The 16221-nt window shown below is 45.9% G+C and overlaps 10 non-coding genes across 10 annotated transcripts; all 10 read right to left on the reverse strand.

The window, feature by feature from the left end:
* Window positions 1–1359: 1359 nt before the first annotated feature.
* On the reverse strand, window positions 1360–1432 carry Trnaa-ugc (transfer RNA alanine (anticodon UGC)). The gene has a single exon. It is a non-coding gene; the product is annotated as a tRNA-Ala (tRNA).
* A 530-nt stretch (window positions 1433–1962) lies between these two features.
* On the reverse strand, window positions 1963–2034 carry Trnaa-ugc (transfer RNA alanine (anticodon UGC)). Its single transcript has one exon. It is a non-coding gene; the product is annotated as a tRNA-Ala (tRNA).
* A 529-nt stretch (window positions 2035–2563) lies between these two features.
* Window positions 2564–2635, reverse strand: Trnaa-ugc (transfer RNA alanine (anticodon UGC)). Its single transcript has one exon. It is a non-coding gene; the product is annotated as a tRNA-Ala (tRNA).
* A 1323-nt stretch (window positions 2636–3958) lies between these two features.
* On the reverse strand, window positions 3959–4030 carry Trnaa-ugc (transfer RNA alanine (anticodon UGC)). The gene has a single exon. It is a non-coding gene; the product is annotated as a tRNA-Ala (tRNA).
* Window positions 4031–4567: 537 nt separating this feature from the next.
* Window positions 4568–4639, reverse strand: Trnaa-ugc (transfer RNA alanine (anticodon UGC)). Its single transcript has one exon. It is a non-coding gene; the product is annotated as a tRNA-Ala (tRNA).
* Window positions 4640–5958: 1319 nt separating this feature from the next.
* Window positions 5959–6030, reverse strand: Trnaa-ugc (transfer RNA alanine (anticodon UGC)). The gene has a single exon. It is a non-coding gene; the product is annotated as a tRNA-Ala (tRNA).
* A 1320-nt stretch (window positions 6031–7350) lies between these two features.
* On the reverse strand, window positions 7351–7422 carry Trnaa-ugc (transfer RNA alanine (anticodon UGC)). Its single transcript has one exon. It is a non-coding gene; the product is annotated as a tRNA-Ala (tRNA).
* Window positions 7423–8743: 1321 nt separating this feature from the next.
* Trnaa-ugc (transfer RNA alanine (anticodon UGC)) lies at window positions 8744–8815 on the reverse strand. The gene has a single exon. It is a non-coding gene; the product is annotated as a tRNA-Ala (tRNA).
* A 1322-nt stretch (window positions 8816–10137) lies between these two features.
* Window positions 10138–10209, reverse strand: Trnaa-ugc (transfer RNA alanine (anticodon UGC)). The gene has a single exon. It is a non-coding gene; the product is annotated as a tRNA-Ala (tRNA).
* A 1057-nt stretch (window positions 10210–11266) lies between these two features.
* Trnaa-ugc (transfer RNA alanine (anticodon UGC)) lies at window positions 11267–11339 on the reverse strand. The gene has a single exon. It is a non-coding gene; the product is annotated as a tRNA-Ala (tRNA).
* Between the last annotated feature and the right edge of the window lie 4882 nt (window positions 11340–16221).

The raw sequence follows: 16221 nt of genomic DNA on the forward strand, positions 1-16221 counted from the left end.
CTTCTCGCATGCAAAGCGAGCGCTCCAACCTCTGAGCTATACCCCCACAATCTTGCAAGCGTGAATATAACTTACTTCATGCGGTATCGTGATGAAGTTTTTATACGCAAAGGTGAGCTAGTTGTATCGAATCACGTATATATCGCTTGAGGCCGCTAAAATGTACACTGATTACGATGAGGAAGCGCAGGACTGGACTGCAAGGAAAGCCGATTAGTTTACCGCCAGATGCGTGCCCTAATGTGCGAAGTCCGATGTAATTCATTTACTTGACGTAATCACCTATGAAGTCAAAAAGAAAAATACCCCCGCAATGCTTGCAAGCGGAATAATACTTCATGCGGTATCGTGATGAAGTTTATATACGCAAAGGTGAGCTAGTTGTATCGAATCACGTATAATATCGCTTGAGCCGCTAAAATGTACACTGTCTCACGATGAGAAGCGCAGAGACGGGACTGCAAGGAAAGCGATTAGTTTACCGCCAGATGCGTGCTGTAAAGTGCGAAGTCCGATGTAATTATTCCTTGACGTAATCACCTCTGAAGTCAAAAAGAAAAATACCCCCGCAATGCTTGCAAGCGTGAATAATACTTACTTCATGCGGTATCGTGATGAAGTTTTTATACGCAAAGGTGAGCTAGTTGTATCGAATCACGTATAATATCGCTTGAGCCGCTAAAATGTACACTGATTACGATGAGGAAGCGCAGGACGGGACTGCAAGGAAAGCGATTAGTTTACCGCCAGATGCGTGCCGTAATGTGCGAAGTCCGATGTAATTCATTTACTTGACGTAATCACCTCTGAAGTCAAAAAGAAAAATACCCCCGCAATGCTTGCAAGCGTGAATAATACTTACTTCATGCGGTATCGTGATGAAGTTTTTATACGCAAAGGTGAGCTACTTGTATCGAATCACATATATCGCTTGAGCCGCTAAAATGTACACTTCTCACGATGAGGAAGCGCAAGACGGGACTGCAAGGAAAGCGATTAGTTTACCGCCAGATGCGTGCCCTAATGTGCGAAGTCCGATGTAATTGATTTACTTGACGTAATCACCTCTGAAGTCAAAAAGAAAAATACCCCCACAATGCTTGCAAGCGTGAAAAATACTTTATGCGGTATCGTGATGAAGTTTTTATACGCAAAGGTGAGCTAGTTGTATCGAATCACGTATAATATCGCTTGAGCCGCTAAAATGTACACTGATTACGATGAGGAAGCGCAGGGCGGGACTGCAGGAAAGCGATTACTTTACCGCCAGATGCGTGCCGTAAAGTGCGCATCCGATGTAATTTATTTTCTTGACGTAGCCCCCCTCTGAAGTCAAAAACAAAAAGTAATTTCACGTACTGGAGGTACCGGGGATCGAAACCCGGTGCTTCTCGCATGCAAAGCGAGCGCTCTACCTCTGAGCTATACCCCCACAATACTTGCAAGCGTGAATAATACTTACTTCATGCGGTATCGTGATGAAGTTTTTATACGCAAAGGTGAGCTAGTTGTATCGAATCACGTATAATATCGCTTGAGCCGCTAAAATGTACACTGATTACGATGAGGAAGCGCAGGACGGGACTGCAAGGAAAGCGATTAGTTTACCGCTAGATGCGTGCCCTAATGTGCGAAGTCCGTTTAATTCATTTACTTGACGTAATCACCTCTGAAGTCAAAAAGAAAAATACCCCCGCAATGCTTGCAAGCGTGAATAATACTTCATGCGGTATCGGTGATGAAGTTTTTATACGCAAAGGTGAGCTAGTGTAATCGAATCAAGTATATATCGCTTGAGCCGCTAAAATGTAACTTCTCACGATGAGGAAGCGCAAGACGGGACTGCAAGGAAAGCTATTAGTTTACCGCCAGATGCGTGCTGTAAAGTGCGCAATCCGATGTAATTTATTTTCTTGATGTAGCCCCCCTCTGAAGTCAAAAACAAAAAGTAATTTCACGTACTGGAGGTACCGGGGATCGAACCCGGGGCTTCTCGCATGCAAAGCGAGCGCTCTACCTCTGAGCTATACCCCCACAATACTTGCAAGCGTGAATAATACTTACTTCATGCGGTATCGTGATGAAGTTTTATACGCAAAGGTGAGCTAGTTGTATCGAATCACGTATAATATCGCTTGAGCCGCTAAAATGTACACTGATTACGATGAGGAAGCGCAGGACGGGACTGCAAGGAAAGCGATTAGTTCACCGCTAGATGCGTGCCCTAATGTGCGAAGTCCGATTTAATTCATTTACTTGACGTAATCACCTCTGAAGTCAAAAAGAAAAATACCCCCGCAATGCTTGCAAGCGTGAATAATACTTCATGCGGTATCGTGATGAAGTTTTTATACGCAAAGGTGAGCTAGTTGTATCGAATCACGTATAATATCGCTTGAGCCGCTAAAATGTACACTTCTCACGATGAGGAAGCGCAAGACGGGACTGCAAGGAAAGCTATTAGTTTACCGCCAGATGCGTGCTGTAAAGTGCGCAATCCGATGTAATTTATTTCTTGACGTAGCCCCCCTCTGAAGTCAAAAACAAAAGTAATTTCACGTACTGGAGGTACCGGGGATCGAACCCGGGGCTTCTCGCATGCAAAGCGAGCGCTCTACCTCTGAGCTATACCCCCACAATACTTGCAAGCGTGAATAATACTTACTTCATGCGGTATCGTGATGAAGTTTTTATACGCAAAGGTGAGCTAGTTGTATCGAATCACGTATAATATCGCTTGAGCCGCTAAAATGTACACTGATTACGATGAGGAAGCGCAGGACGGGACTGCAAGGAAAGCGATTAGTTTACCGCTAGATGCGTGCCCTAATGTGCGAAGTCCGATTTAATTCATTTACTTGACGTAATCACCTCTGAAGTCAAAAAAGAAAAATACCCCGCAATGCTTGCAAGCGTGAATAATACTTCATGCGGTATCGTAATGAAGTTTATATACGCAAAGGTGAGCTAGTTGTATCGAATCACGTATAATATCGCTTGAGCCGCTAAAATGTACACTGATTACGATGAGGAAGCGCAGGACGGGACTGCAAGGAAAGCGATTAGTTTATCGCCAGATGCGGGCCGTAATGTGCGAAGTCCGATGTAATTCATTTACTAGACGTCATCACCTCTGAAGTCAAAAAGAAAAATATCCCCGCAATGCTTGCAAGCGTGAATAATACTTACTTCATGCTGTATCGTGATGAAGTTTTTATATGCAAAGGTGAGCTAGTTGTATCGAATCACGTATAATATCGCTTGAGCCGCTAAAATGTACACTTCTCACGATGAGGAAGCGCAAGACGGGACTGCAAGGAAAGCGATTAGTTTACCACCAGATGCGTGCTGTAAAGTGCGCAATCCGATGTAATTTATTTCCTTGACGTAATCACCTCTGAAGTCAAAAAAGAAAAATACCCCCGCAATGCTTGCAAGCGTGAATAATACTTACTTCATGCGGTATCGTGATGAAGTTTTTATACGCAAAGGTGAGCATCTTGTATCGAATCACATATGATATCGCTTGAGCCGCTAAAATGTACACTGATTACGATGAGGAAGCGCAGGACGGGACTGCAAGGAAAGCGATTAGTTTACCGCCAGATGCGTGCCCTAATGTGCGAAGTCCGTTGTAATTTATTTACTTGACGTAATCGCCTCTGAAGTCAAAAGAAAAATACCCCCGCAATGCTTGCAAGCGTAAATAATACTTACTTCATGCGGTATCGTGATGAAGTTTTTATACGCAAAGGTGAGCTACTTGTATCGAATCACATATGATATCGCTTGAGCCGCTAAAATGTACACTTCTCACGTTGAGGAAGCGCAAGACGGGACTGCAAGGAAAGCGATTAGTTTACCGCCAGATGCGTGCCCTAATGTGCGAAGTCCGATGTAATTGATTTACTTGACGTAGTCCCCTCTGAAGTCAAAAACAAAAAGTAATTTCACGGACTGGAGGTACCGGGGATCGAACCCGGGGCTTCTCGCATGCAAAGCGAGCGCTCTACCTCTGAGCTATACCCCCACAATACTTGCAAGCGTGAATAATGCTTACTTCATGCGGTATCGTGATGAAGTTTTTATACGCAAAGGTGAGCATCTTGTATCGAATCACATATGATATCGCTTGAGCCGCTAAAATGTACACTGATTACGATGAGGAAGCGCAGGACGGGACTGCAAGGAAAGCGATTAGTTTACCGCCAGATGCGTGCCCTAATGTGCGAAGTCCGTTGTAATTTATTTACTTGACGTAATCGCCTCTGAAGTCAAAAAGAAAAATACCCCCGCAATGCTTGCAAACGTGAATAATGCTTACTTCATGCGGTACTCGTGATGAAGTTTTTATACGCAAATGTGAGCTACTTGTATCGAATCACATATTATATCGCTTGAGCCGCTAAAATGTACACTTCTCACGATGAGGAAGCGCAAGACGGGACTGCAAGGAAAGCGATTAGTTTACCGCATGATGCGTGCCGTAAAGTGCGCAATCCGATGTAATTTATTTTCTTGACGTAGCCCCCCTCTGAAGTCAAAAACAAAAAGTAATTTCACGTACTGGAGGTACCGGGGATCGAACCCGGGGCTTCTCGCATGCAAAGCGAGCGCTCCACCTCTGAGCTATACCCCCACAATACTTGCAAGCGTGAATAATACTTACTTCATGCGGTATCGTGATGAAGTTTTTATACGCAAAGGTGAGCTAGTTGTATCGAATCACGTATAATATCGCTTGAGCCGCTAAAATGTACACTGATTACGATGAGGAAGCGCAGGACGGGACTGCAAGGAAAGCGATTAGTTTACCGCCAGATGCGTGCCCTAATGTGCGAAGTCCGATGTAATTCATTTACTTGACGTAATCACCTCTGAAGTCAAAAAGAAAATACCCCCGCAATGCTTGCAAGCGTGAATAATACTTCATGCGGTATCGTGATGAAGTTTATATACGCAAAGGTGAGCTAGTTGTATCGAATCACGTATAATATCGCTTGAGCCGCTAAAATGTACACTGGTTACGATGAGGAAGCGCAGGACGGGACTGCAAGGAAAGCGATTAGTTTACCGCCAGATGCGAGCTGTAAAGTGCGCAATCCGATGTAATTTATTTCCTTGACGTAATCACCTCTGAAGTCAAAAAAGAAAAATACCCCCGCAATGCTTGCAAGCGTGAATAATACTTACTTCATGCGGTATCGTGATGAAGTTTTTATACGCAAAGGTGAGCATCTTGTATCGAATCACATATGATATCGCTTGAGCCGCTAAAATGTACACTGATTACGATGAGGAAGCGCAGGACGGGACTGCAAGGAAAGCGATTAGTTAACCGCCAGATGCGTGCCCTAATGTGCGAAGTCCGATTAAATTGATTTACTTGACGTAATCACCTCTGAAGTAAAAAAATACCCCCGCAATGCTTGCAAGCGTGAATAATACTTACTTCATGCGGTATCGTGATGAAGTTTTTATACGCAAAGGTGAGCATCTTGTATCGAATCACATATGATATCGCTTGAGCCGCTAAAATGTACACTGATTACGATGAGGAAGCGCAGGACGGGACTGCAAGGAAAGCGATTAGTTTACCGCCAGATGCGTGCCCTAATGTGCGAAGTCCGTTGTAATTTATTTACTTGACGTAATCGCCTCTGAAGTCAAAAAGAAAAATACCCCCGCAATGCTTGCAAACGTGAATAATGCTTACTTCATGCGGTACCGTGATGAAGTTTTTATACGCAAATGTGAGCTACTTGTATCGAATCACATATTTTATCGCTTGAGCCGCTAAAATGTACACTTCTCACGATGAGGAAGCGCAAGACGGGACTGCAAGGAAAGCGATTAGTTTACCGCATGATGCGTGCCGTAAAGTGCGCAATCCGATGTAATTTATTTTCTTGACGTAGCCCCCCTCTGAAGTCAAAAACAAAAAGTAATTTCACGTACTGGAGGTACCGGGGATCGAACCCGGGGCTTCTCGCATGCAAAGCGAGCGCTCCACCTCTGAGCTATACCCCCACAATACTTGCAAGCGTGAATAATACTTACTTCATGCGGTATCGTGATGAAGTTTTTATACGCAAAGGTGAGCTAGTTGTATCGAATCACGTATAATATCGCTTGAGCCGCTAAAATGTACACTGATTACGATGAGGAAGCGCAGGACGGGACTGCAAGGAAAGCGATTAGTTTACCGCCGGATGCGTGCCCTAATGTGCGAAGTCCGATGTAATTCATTTACTTGACGTAATCACCTCTTAAGTCAAAAAGAAAAATACCCCCGCAATGCTTGCAAGCGTGAATAATACTTCATGCGGTATCGTGATGAAGTTTATATACGCAAAGGTGAGCTAGTTGTATCGAATCACGTATAATATCGCTTGAGCCGCTAAAATGTACACTGGTTACGATGAGGAAGCGCAGGACGGGACTGCAAGGAAAGCGATTAGTTTACCGCCAGATGCGAGCTGTAAAGTGCGCAATCCGATGTAATTTATTTCCTTGACGTAATCACCTCTGAAGTCAAAAAGAAAAATACCCCCGCAATGCTTGCAAGCGTGAATAATACTTACTTCATGCGGTATCGTGATGAAGTTTTTATACGCAAAGGTGAGCATCTTGTATCGAATCACATATGATATCGCTTGAGCCGCTAAAATGTACACTGATTACGATGAGGAAGCGCAGGACGGGACTGCAAGGAAAGCGATTAGTTAACCGCCAGATGCGTGCCCTAATGTGCGAAGTCCGATTAAATTGATTTACTTGACGTAATCACCTCTGAAGTAAAAAAAATACCCCCGCAATGCTTGCAAGCGTGAATAATACTTACTTCATGCGGTATCGTGATGAAGTTTTTATACGCAAAGGTGAGCATCTTGTATCGAATCACATATGATATCGCTTGAGCCGCTAAAATGTACACTGATTACGATGAGGAAGCGCAGGACGGGACTGCAAGGAAAGCGATTAGTTTACCGCCAGATGCGTGCCCTAATGTGCGAAGTCCGTTGTAATTTATTTACTTGACGTAATCGCCTCTGAAGTCAAAAAGAAAAATACCCCCGCAATGCTTGCAAACGTGAATAATGCTTACTTCATGCGGTACCGTGATGAAGTTTTTATACGCAAATGTGAGCTACTTGTATCGAATCACATATTTTATCGCTTGAGCCGCTAAAATGTACACTTCTCACGATGAGGAAGCGCAAGACGGGACTGCAAGGAAAGCGATTAGTTTACCGCATGATGCGTGCCGTAAAGTGCGCAATCCGATGTAATTTATTTTCTTGACGTAGCCCCCCTCTGAAGTCAAAAACAAAAAGTAATTTCACGTACTGGAGGTACCGGGGATCGAACCCGGGGCTTCTCGCATGCAAAGCGAGCGCTCCACCTCTGAGCTATACCCCCACAATACTTGCAAGCGTGAATAATACTTACTTCATGCGGTATCGTGATGAAGTTTTTATACGCAAAGGTGAGCTAGTTGTATCGAATCACGTATAATATCGCTTGAGCCGCTAAAATGTACACTGATTACGATGAGGAAGCGCAGGACGGGACTGCAAGGAAAGCGATTAGTTTACCGCCGGATGCGTGCCCTAATGTGCGAAGTCCGATGTAATTCATTTACTTGACGTAATCACCTCTGAAGTCAAAAAGAAAAATACCCCCGCAATGCTTGCAAGCGTGAATAATACTTCATGCGGTATCGTGATGAAGTTTATATACGCAAAGGTGAGCTAGTTGTATCGAATCACGTATAATATCGCTTGAGCCGCTAAAATGTACACTGGTTACGATGAGGAAGCGCAGGACGGGACTGCAAGGAAAGCGATTAGTTTACCGCCAGATGCGAGCTGTAAAGTGCGCAATCCGATGTAATTTATTTCCTTGACGTAATCACCTCTGAAGTCAAAAAAGAAAAATACCCCCGCAATGCTTGCAAGCGTGAATAATACTTACTTCATGCGGTATCGTGATGAAGTTTTTATACGCAAAGGTGAGCATCTTGTATCGAATCACATATGATATCGCTTGAGCCGCTAAAATGTACACTGATTACGATGAGGAAGCGCAGGACGGGACTGCAAGGAAAGCGATTAGTTAACCGCCAGATGCGTGCCCTAATGTGCGAAGTCCGATTAAATTGATTTACTTGACGTAATCACCTCTGAAGTAAAAAAAATACCCCCGCAATGCTTGCAAGCGTGAATAATACTTACTTCATGCGGTATCGTGATGAAGTTTTTATACGCAAAGGTGAGCATCTTGTATCGAATCACATATGATATCGCTTGAGCCGCTAAAATGTACACTGATTACGATGAGGAAGCGCAGGACGGGACTGCAAGGAAAGCGATTAGTTTACCGCCAGATGCGTGCCCTAATGTGCGAAGTCCGTTGTAATTTATTTACTTGACGTAATCGCCTCTGAAGTCAAAAAGAAAAATACCCCCGCAATGCTTGCAAACGTGAATAATGCTTACTTCATGCGGTACCGTGATGAAGTTTTTATACGCAAATGTGAGCTACTTGTATCGAATCACATATTTTATCGCTTGAGCCGCTAAAATGTACACTTCTCACGATGAGGAAGCGCAAGACGGGACTGCAAGGAAAGCGATTAGTTTACCGCATGATGCGTGCCGTAAAGTGCGCAATCCGATGTAATTTATTTTCTTGACGTAGCCCCCCTCTGAAGTCAAAAACAAAAAGTAATTTCACGTACTGGAGGTACCGGGGATCGAACCCGGGGCTTCTCGCATGCAAAGCGAGCGCTCCACCTCTGAGCTATACCCCCACAATACTTGCAAGCGTGAATAATACTTACTTCATGCGGTATCGTGATGAAGTTTTTATACGCAAAGGTGAGCTAGTTGTATCGAATCACGTATAATATCGCTTGAGCCGCTAAAATGTACACTGATTACGATGAGGAAGCGCAGGACGGGACTGCAAGGAAAGCGATTAGTTTACCGCCGGATGCGTGCCCTAATGTGCGAAGTCCGATGTAATTCATTTACTTGACGTAATCACCTCTTAAGTCAAAAAGAAAAATACCCCCGCAATGCTTGCAAGCGTGAATAATACTTCATGCGGTATCGTGATGAAGTTTATATACGCAAAGGTGAGCTAGTTGTATCGAATCACGTATAATATCGCTTGAGCCGCTAAAATGTACACTGGTTACGATGAGGAAGCGCAGGACGGGACTGCAAGGAAAGCGATTAGTTTACCGCCAGATGCGAGCTGTAAAGTGCGCAATCCGATGTAATTTATTTCCTTGACGTAATCACCTCTGAAGTCAAAAAAGAAAAATACCCCCGCAATGCTTGCAAGCGTGAATAATACTTACTTCATGCGGTATCGTGATGAAGTTTTTATACGCAAAGGTGAGCATCTTGTATCGAATCACATATGATATCGCTTGAGCCGCTAAAATGTACACTGATTACGATGAGGAAGCGCAGGACGGGACTGCAAGGAAAGCGATTAGTTAACCGCCAGATGCGTGCCCTAATGTGCGAAGTCCGATTAAATTGATTTACTTGACGTAATCACCTCTGAAGTAAAAAAAATACCCCCGCAATGCTTGCAAGCGTGAATAATACTTACTTCATGCGGTATCGTGATGAAGTTTTTATACGCAAAGGTGAGCATCTTGTATCGAATCACATATGATATCGCTTGAGCCGCTAAAATGTACACTGATTACGATGAGGAAGCGCAGGACGGGACTGCAAGGAAAGCGATTAGTTTACCGCCAGATGCGTGCCCTAATGTGCGAAGTCCGTTGTAATTTATTTACTTGACGTAATCGCCTCTGAAGTCAAAAAGAAAAATACCCCCGCAATGCTTGCAAAGCGTGAATAATGCTTACTTCATGCGGTACCGTGATGAAGTTTTTATACGCAAATGTGAGCTACTTGTATCGAATCACATATTTTATCGCTTGAGCCGCTAAAATGTACACTTCTCACGATGAGGAAGCGCAAGACGGGACTGCAAGGAAAGCGATTAGTTTACCGCATGATGCGTGCCGTAAAGTGCGCAATCCGATGTAATTTATTTTCTTGACGTAGCCCCCCTCTGAAGTCAAAAACAAAAAGTAATTTCACGTACTGGAGGTACCGGGGATCGAACCCGGGGCTTCTCGCATGCAAAGCGAGCGCTCCACCTCTGAGCTATACCCCCACAATACTTGCAAGCGTGAATAATACTTACTTCATGCGGTATCGTGATGAAGTTTTTATACGCAAAGGTGAGCTAGTTGTATCGAATCACGTATAATATCGCTTGAGCCGCTAAAATGTACACTGATTACGATGAGGAAGCGCAGGACGGGACTGCAAGGAAAGCGATTAGTTTACCGCCGGATGCGTGCCCTAATGTGCGAAGTCCGATGTAATTCATTTACTTGACGTAATCACCTCTGAAGTCAAAAAGAAAAATACCCCCGCAATGCTTGCAAGCGTGAATAATACTTCATGCGGTATCGTGATGAAGTTTATATACGCAAAGGTGAGCTAGTTGTATCGAATCACGTATAATATCGCTTGAGCCGCTAAAATGTACAATGGTTACGATGAGGAAGCGCAGGACGGGACTGCAAGGAAAGCGATTAGTTTACCGCCAGATGCGAGCTGTAAAGTGCGCAATCCGATGTAATTTATTTCCTTGACGTAATCACCTCTGAAGTCAAAAAAGAAAAATACCCCCGCAATGCTTGCAAGCGTGAATAATACTTACTTCATGCGGTATCGTGATGAAGTTTTTATACGCAAAGGTGAGCATCTTGTATCGAATCACATATGATATCGCTTGAGCCGCTAAAATGTACACTGATTACGATGAGGAAGCGCAGGACGGGACTGCAAGGAAAGCGATTAGTTAACCGCCAGATGCGTGCCCTAATGTGCGAAGTCCGATTAAATTGATTTACTTGACGTAATCACCTCTGAAGTAAAAAAAAATACCCCCGCAATGCTTGCAAGCGTGAATAATACTTACTTCATGCGGTATCGTGATGAAGTTTTTATACGCAAAGGTGAGCTACTTGTATCGAATCACGTATAATATCGCTTGAGCCGCTAAAATGCACACTTCTCACTATGAGGAAGCGCAAGACGGGACTGCAAGGAAAGCGATTAGTTTACCGCCAGATGCGTGCCCTAATGTGCGAAGTCCGATGTAATTGATTTACTTGACGTAGTCCCCTCTTAAATCAAAAACAAAAAGTAATTTCATGGACTGGAGGTACCGGGGATCGAACCCAGGGCTTCTCGCATGCAAAGCGAGCGCTCTACCTCTGAGCTATACACCCCTTTTTTTTCTTTATTGCCGTCGTCGACGTACAAAATCAAATGTTACAAATGATAAAACGTGCCAGCCACACTTTGGCCAACACAGCACTAAAATCTTTTCAGTGACACCAGTTCATCCAATACAGACATCCATTGTGGTGGATCAGGCAGTACTTTGTATGCGTCTCTCACGTAAACAACACTCTCAATGAAGTGTTCTCGCACCGGTTTCACAACGATGTCTGCATGTTCAAATTGCATGCGAGTTTTCCACATCGCGTGGAGGCCCAGAACCATAATGAGGTCATACGGTACTTCCTCTGAGGTATCTATTGGCAAGAAGCGTATTCCATACGGGTCCAGGGGTAACTGCTTCTTCAGCGTTCTCTGCAGAACGTCCCAGTGAAAGATCGGGTCCCAGCAATCTAGGAAAACATGTTCTATTGTTTCTGGTTTTTTACATAAAAAGCAGTCCGTTGTCCAGGGGATGAAAATACCCTTGCTATGAAGCCAGGTCTTAACGGGAAGTGTGTTTGTATGTAATTTGAAAAAGAAAGACTTAGTTGATGGCCTTACTGGCATTTTCTGACTCTTTTTAGAACGTCCTGTCCGGGGCCTCCACGGTGTGGCGAACGGTACAAAGGTACAGGTAGCATCGTGTCCACAAGATCTCTGTACAATTGTTTTTTTGTAACGATGGACAGATACTGCAGCGAAAAACGCACATTCAACATCCTATGCGCCAGCACCACTTCACGCAGGTACCCAGTCACGGTTCCCGGCATGTTCTGAGCCGACGAAACAACAAATCCTGGAAGAAGTCTACTCAGCCGTACTTGAATTAGTGTTCGAAGAAAGGGATCATTTTGATCCCGCAGAAACACAAAGCGTGACACAATTTGTCGCAAAAACAAGTGAACCAGACCAAGCCCACCTTTCTTGACCGGGAAAAACAAATTTGTTCGACTCGTCCTCTCCCAGGTAGAGGCCCAAATGAAAGTGGCGAAAATGCGGTGCACTTTTTGTACGCTTACCCGCGCAGCACACAACACATTCATAACATACCATATCTTGGAAACTAAAAAAAGGTTGCAAACAGTGGCTCTAGAAAACATTGACAATTGCTTGCCTCTCCAACCGTCAGCCTTTTCCTTTGCTGTCGAAACTTGGTCGAGCCAGTACTGTTCGGGCTCACGGTAACTTCCGAGAGGCACCCCTAGGTACTTTGTAGGTAACCTTGACCAATTCATTCGAGAAAAGGTCTCCGGCTTGTCTTCCCAACTCCCATGACAGAAGCCATAACTTTTATCCCAGTTTATCTGGGCTCCAGTTGAATTGCAAAACTTTTCGACAACAGCAGTTGCCTCTATAATGCTCGCTTTATCAGTGCAGAAAATCGCGATGTCGTCTGCATACGCCAATATTTTAACGTGTGCTGCCTGTAGTCGATAGCCTGTTATGCGTTCGTTGTTTTTAATGGCCAAGCAGAGTGGCTCGAGATAAGCAGCAAACAGAAGGGGCGAAAGAGGGCATCCTTGACGCACCGACGAGAGCACACGAAAGCTATCGGTGAGCTCCCCATTAACAATAATTCGCGTTGAGCAGTTCTTGTACGCCATCGTGACACCTTCCGTTATCACACTGCCAACATTCGTGTGTTCAAGTATGTATAGTAGAGCCTTGTGCGAGACGAGGTCGAAGGCTTTTGCCAAATCGATCTGCATCATCGCGACGTAATCGCCAATCGCATCGGAACACTCTAGCACACTTCGAGCCACGTGTACATTTGTTGTAATACTGCGCCCCTTAATGCCACAAGTCTGGTGCGGCCCTACCACTGTTTTGATGACACTTTGCAGTCGTTTTGCTAAAACTTTCGTGAATATTTTATAGTCAACGTTGGCTAGAGTTATCGGGCGATATGAGCCAGGCAACAAGCGTTTCTTTTCATCATCACTCTTCGGGATTAGCACAATATGCGAGGTTGTGAAGGACAAGGGCAATCTTTTTCGGTCATACGCTTCGCTGATAACTAGATGGAGGACATGAGCCAGCGCTGACTTAAACGTTTTATAGAAAATAGCCCCTAAGCCATCAGGCCCAGGTGCTTTACCGGGCGCCAACTCGTCTATTGCGCACTCTATCTCACTCAGGGTAATGGGATGTTCTAGCCGTGCCTTAACTTCTTCATCGAGCTTTGGCATCAATGAAAGGAATTCCGTCTGGTAGCCATCTTTAGGTTCACGTGGTTGACCTAAGAAGGCTTTGAAGTGATCGACGATCCCTTGTTTGATGTCGTTTTTGTCGGACGTGATGTCATTGCCTTTAGCTAGCTGGCGGATTTCCTTCCGACATGCGTACCTTTTCTCGTCTGAGAGAGCTCGTTTTGTTGGCTCTTCTCCCGCCCACAGCTTCTCAGACCTTGATCGCACAACGGCGGCTTTGTATTTCTCAGAGTCTATCCTTTCGAGTTCGGCTTTCACTTCCTTTATTTCGTTAACATACACACCAGGCTGGACACTTTCCATGCAGATGAAAAATTGCAGTTGCTGGCGAAGGTTCGTTTCTGCCTGTTTCAGGTTATGCCGAAGGACACTGCTTCTTTCAATAGCCATTGTTTTTACTTTCTGTTTAAATTCTTCCCATTTAATGGCGAAGCTTGCTAATTCGACTGAAATCAGGTTTTCTAGTTCCTTCGCAACGGCATCAACGAAAGCATCGTCATCCAGCAACTGCGCGTTCAATTTCCAGAGGTCCCAGTTAAAGGTGTGTTTGATCTGTCTTTTCCCGAAAGTGGCAGTTACCAAGCAGTGATCGCTATATGCAATGGGTTGCACATCATATTCACTACACAAGGGCACCAATTCGGCTGACACATATAATCTATCTAGCCGAGCGTGGCTATCACGCTGGAAGTGCGTAAACTGCGGGTGGGTACCGCTGGCGAAGACACTACCGATATCTTCCAAGTCGTAATCGTGCACCAGCGCATTTAGCAATACAGCACTCTTATCGCGAACGCGTGAAACTTTTGCGCGATCGTCAGCAGTGCACACACAGTTAAAATCCCCCAGCAGTATGACCACCTTGTGGCAGTTTACGTACGCTTCAAGTCGCTCAAAGAAGATTCGCCGGTCTGTTTCAATATTCGGCGCGTAGATACAAATGACTCGGAAATCCATATCGCAATAACAAAAATCAGCCACTAAAAGGCGACCTGTTTCACACGAAAACACTGACTTCACACAAATGCCAAAGTTTCTTCGAATGAATATAGCGCAACCACCTGATCCACCAACAGCGTGAGAAACACACACGTCGAAGTGCGCACGAAAATTGGACACCATTCTGTCGGTTAGCTCTTGGCTCTCTATTTTGGTTTCTTGGATTCCCACAAGATGCAAGTCATTATCTAAGAGTAGGCGACTTAGCTGACATTGCCGCCTTCTTGCACCGAGCCCTCGTACATTTAACGTGGCTACACGTAGCGCTCCTTCGATATTAGCTGCCATGGCTACACGGTAGAATGGTGCCCGTCACAGTTACGCAGGGACGAGTGTTGATAATGACGCGCCGATAACCGCGTTGAGTGCCACAAATGGGAACACAACCCGACCTCTCGAAAACAACACTGACATGCAACTCGGGCCCTCGTTCCTGACACATATCCAAGAGAATAGCGCTCAGGGTGACGGCCATTGCACTCACGAACCCCCCAACCCGCCTCAAGCAAAACACAGTACAGAACTACGGAGGCGGTTTACCCGCCTGCCGTGGATCGGCCGTAATGTTCGGCCGCAGCTTCAAGGTTGGTCTCCTCATACCTGGCGCTTTGGGCGGTGGCTCGTCTCCGCCGCTGCTGTCCTGCGTCGTAGCCAGGCTATTGGTCTGGTCGCGCGGACGTTTCCCCGCCTGCAAGTTGGCAAGCCCGGTATGGGTGTCCATGTCTTCATGTTCAGGGTGGGTGGAGGCCGCTCCCGGGTCAGGTGGGCTCTCTTCCTCACGGTTCGGCATGGCTACAGTGCCCTCCACTTGCTCTTGCTGTTCAGTGTCGACGGCTTCATCGACATGTTGCCCCTGTTTCTGAGGTCGTGCCTCCGACTCTGCCACCTCGCCAGCTGCTTCCTTAGCCGTGGTCGATGTGTCTTCCATATCCGCCTCGTCCATGAGTAGGGCGGAGTTGTCGTCGTTGCTCACGGGTCCGGTCACGCTAGCGTACGTCCGCTCGCACTGACTCTCTTCGTGACCGAAGCGTCGGCAGGCACCACACCGCGGAATGCGGCAGTCGCGACGAATATGGCCCGTCCCGCGGCAGCGTAGGCAGAGAGGGGCCCTGCCCGGCACAACCACAAGAGCCAGCTCGCCGGAGACGCTCACCTGGTGTGGCAGGTCGTCAAGCATTACGCCCGGCTTCAACTTCAGCGTAACCAGTCTTGTGGTAGAGTTCTTGTCAGCCACGCCATGCACCCGCCACCGGTCGCGGGCGACGTCCGTGACCTTTCCAAACGGCGCGAAGGCAAGACGCACGTCCTCGTCAGGAACGGTGTGCAGCAGCCAATGCACTTTTAAGCGTACATCCTGGTTGGCGGGGTCAATGACGAGGCATCGGCCCTTCTTGACCTGTAGCTCACCAACACTGACGATCTTCTTCACAGCTTCGTTGTCTTTGAAGGTCACGGCCCAAACATGGCTCATACGGTAGGCCCCGAGAGCCACCACTTCCGGCAGGAGCGATAACGGGGCGAGCGCATCGCGGAAATCTTCCACCCGGTATGGGCGGGCCCTGATATCACAATGTAAAAAAACTGTGTTCACAACAAAACGCCCTGTTGGCAAACTCGGCAAAACAACTTGGTACTCGTTGTCCGCAACGACACTCCTGTTACCGCGGCCCCTCTGGGCC

Source organism: Dermacentor silvarum, chromosome 3 (genome assembly GCF_013339745.2).
Source record: "Dermacentor silvarum isolate Dsil-2018 chromosome 3, BIME_Dsil_1.4, whole genome shotgun sequence".
NCBI classification, from domain to species: domain Eukaryota; kingdom Metazoa; phylum Arthropoda; class Arachnida; order Ixodida; family Ixodidae; genus Dermacentor; species Dermacentor silvarum.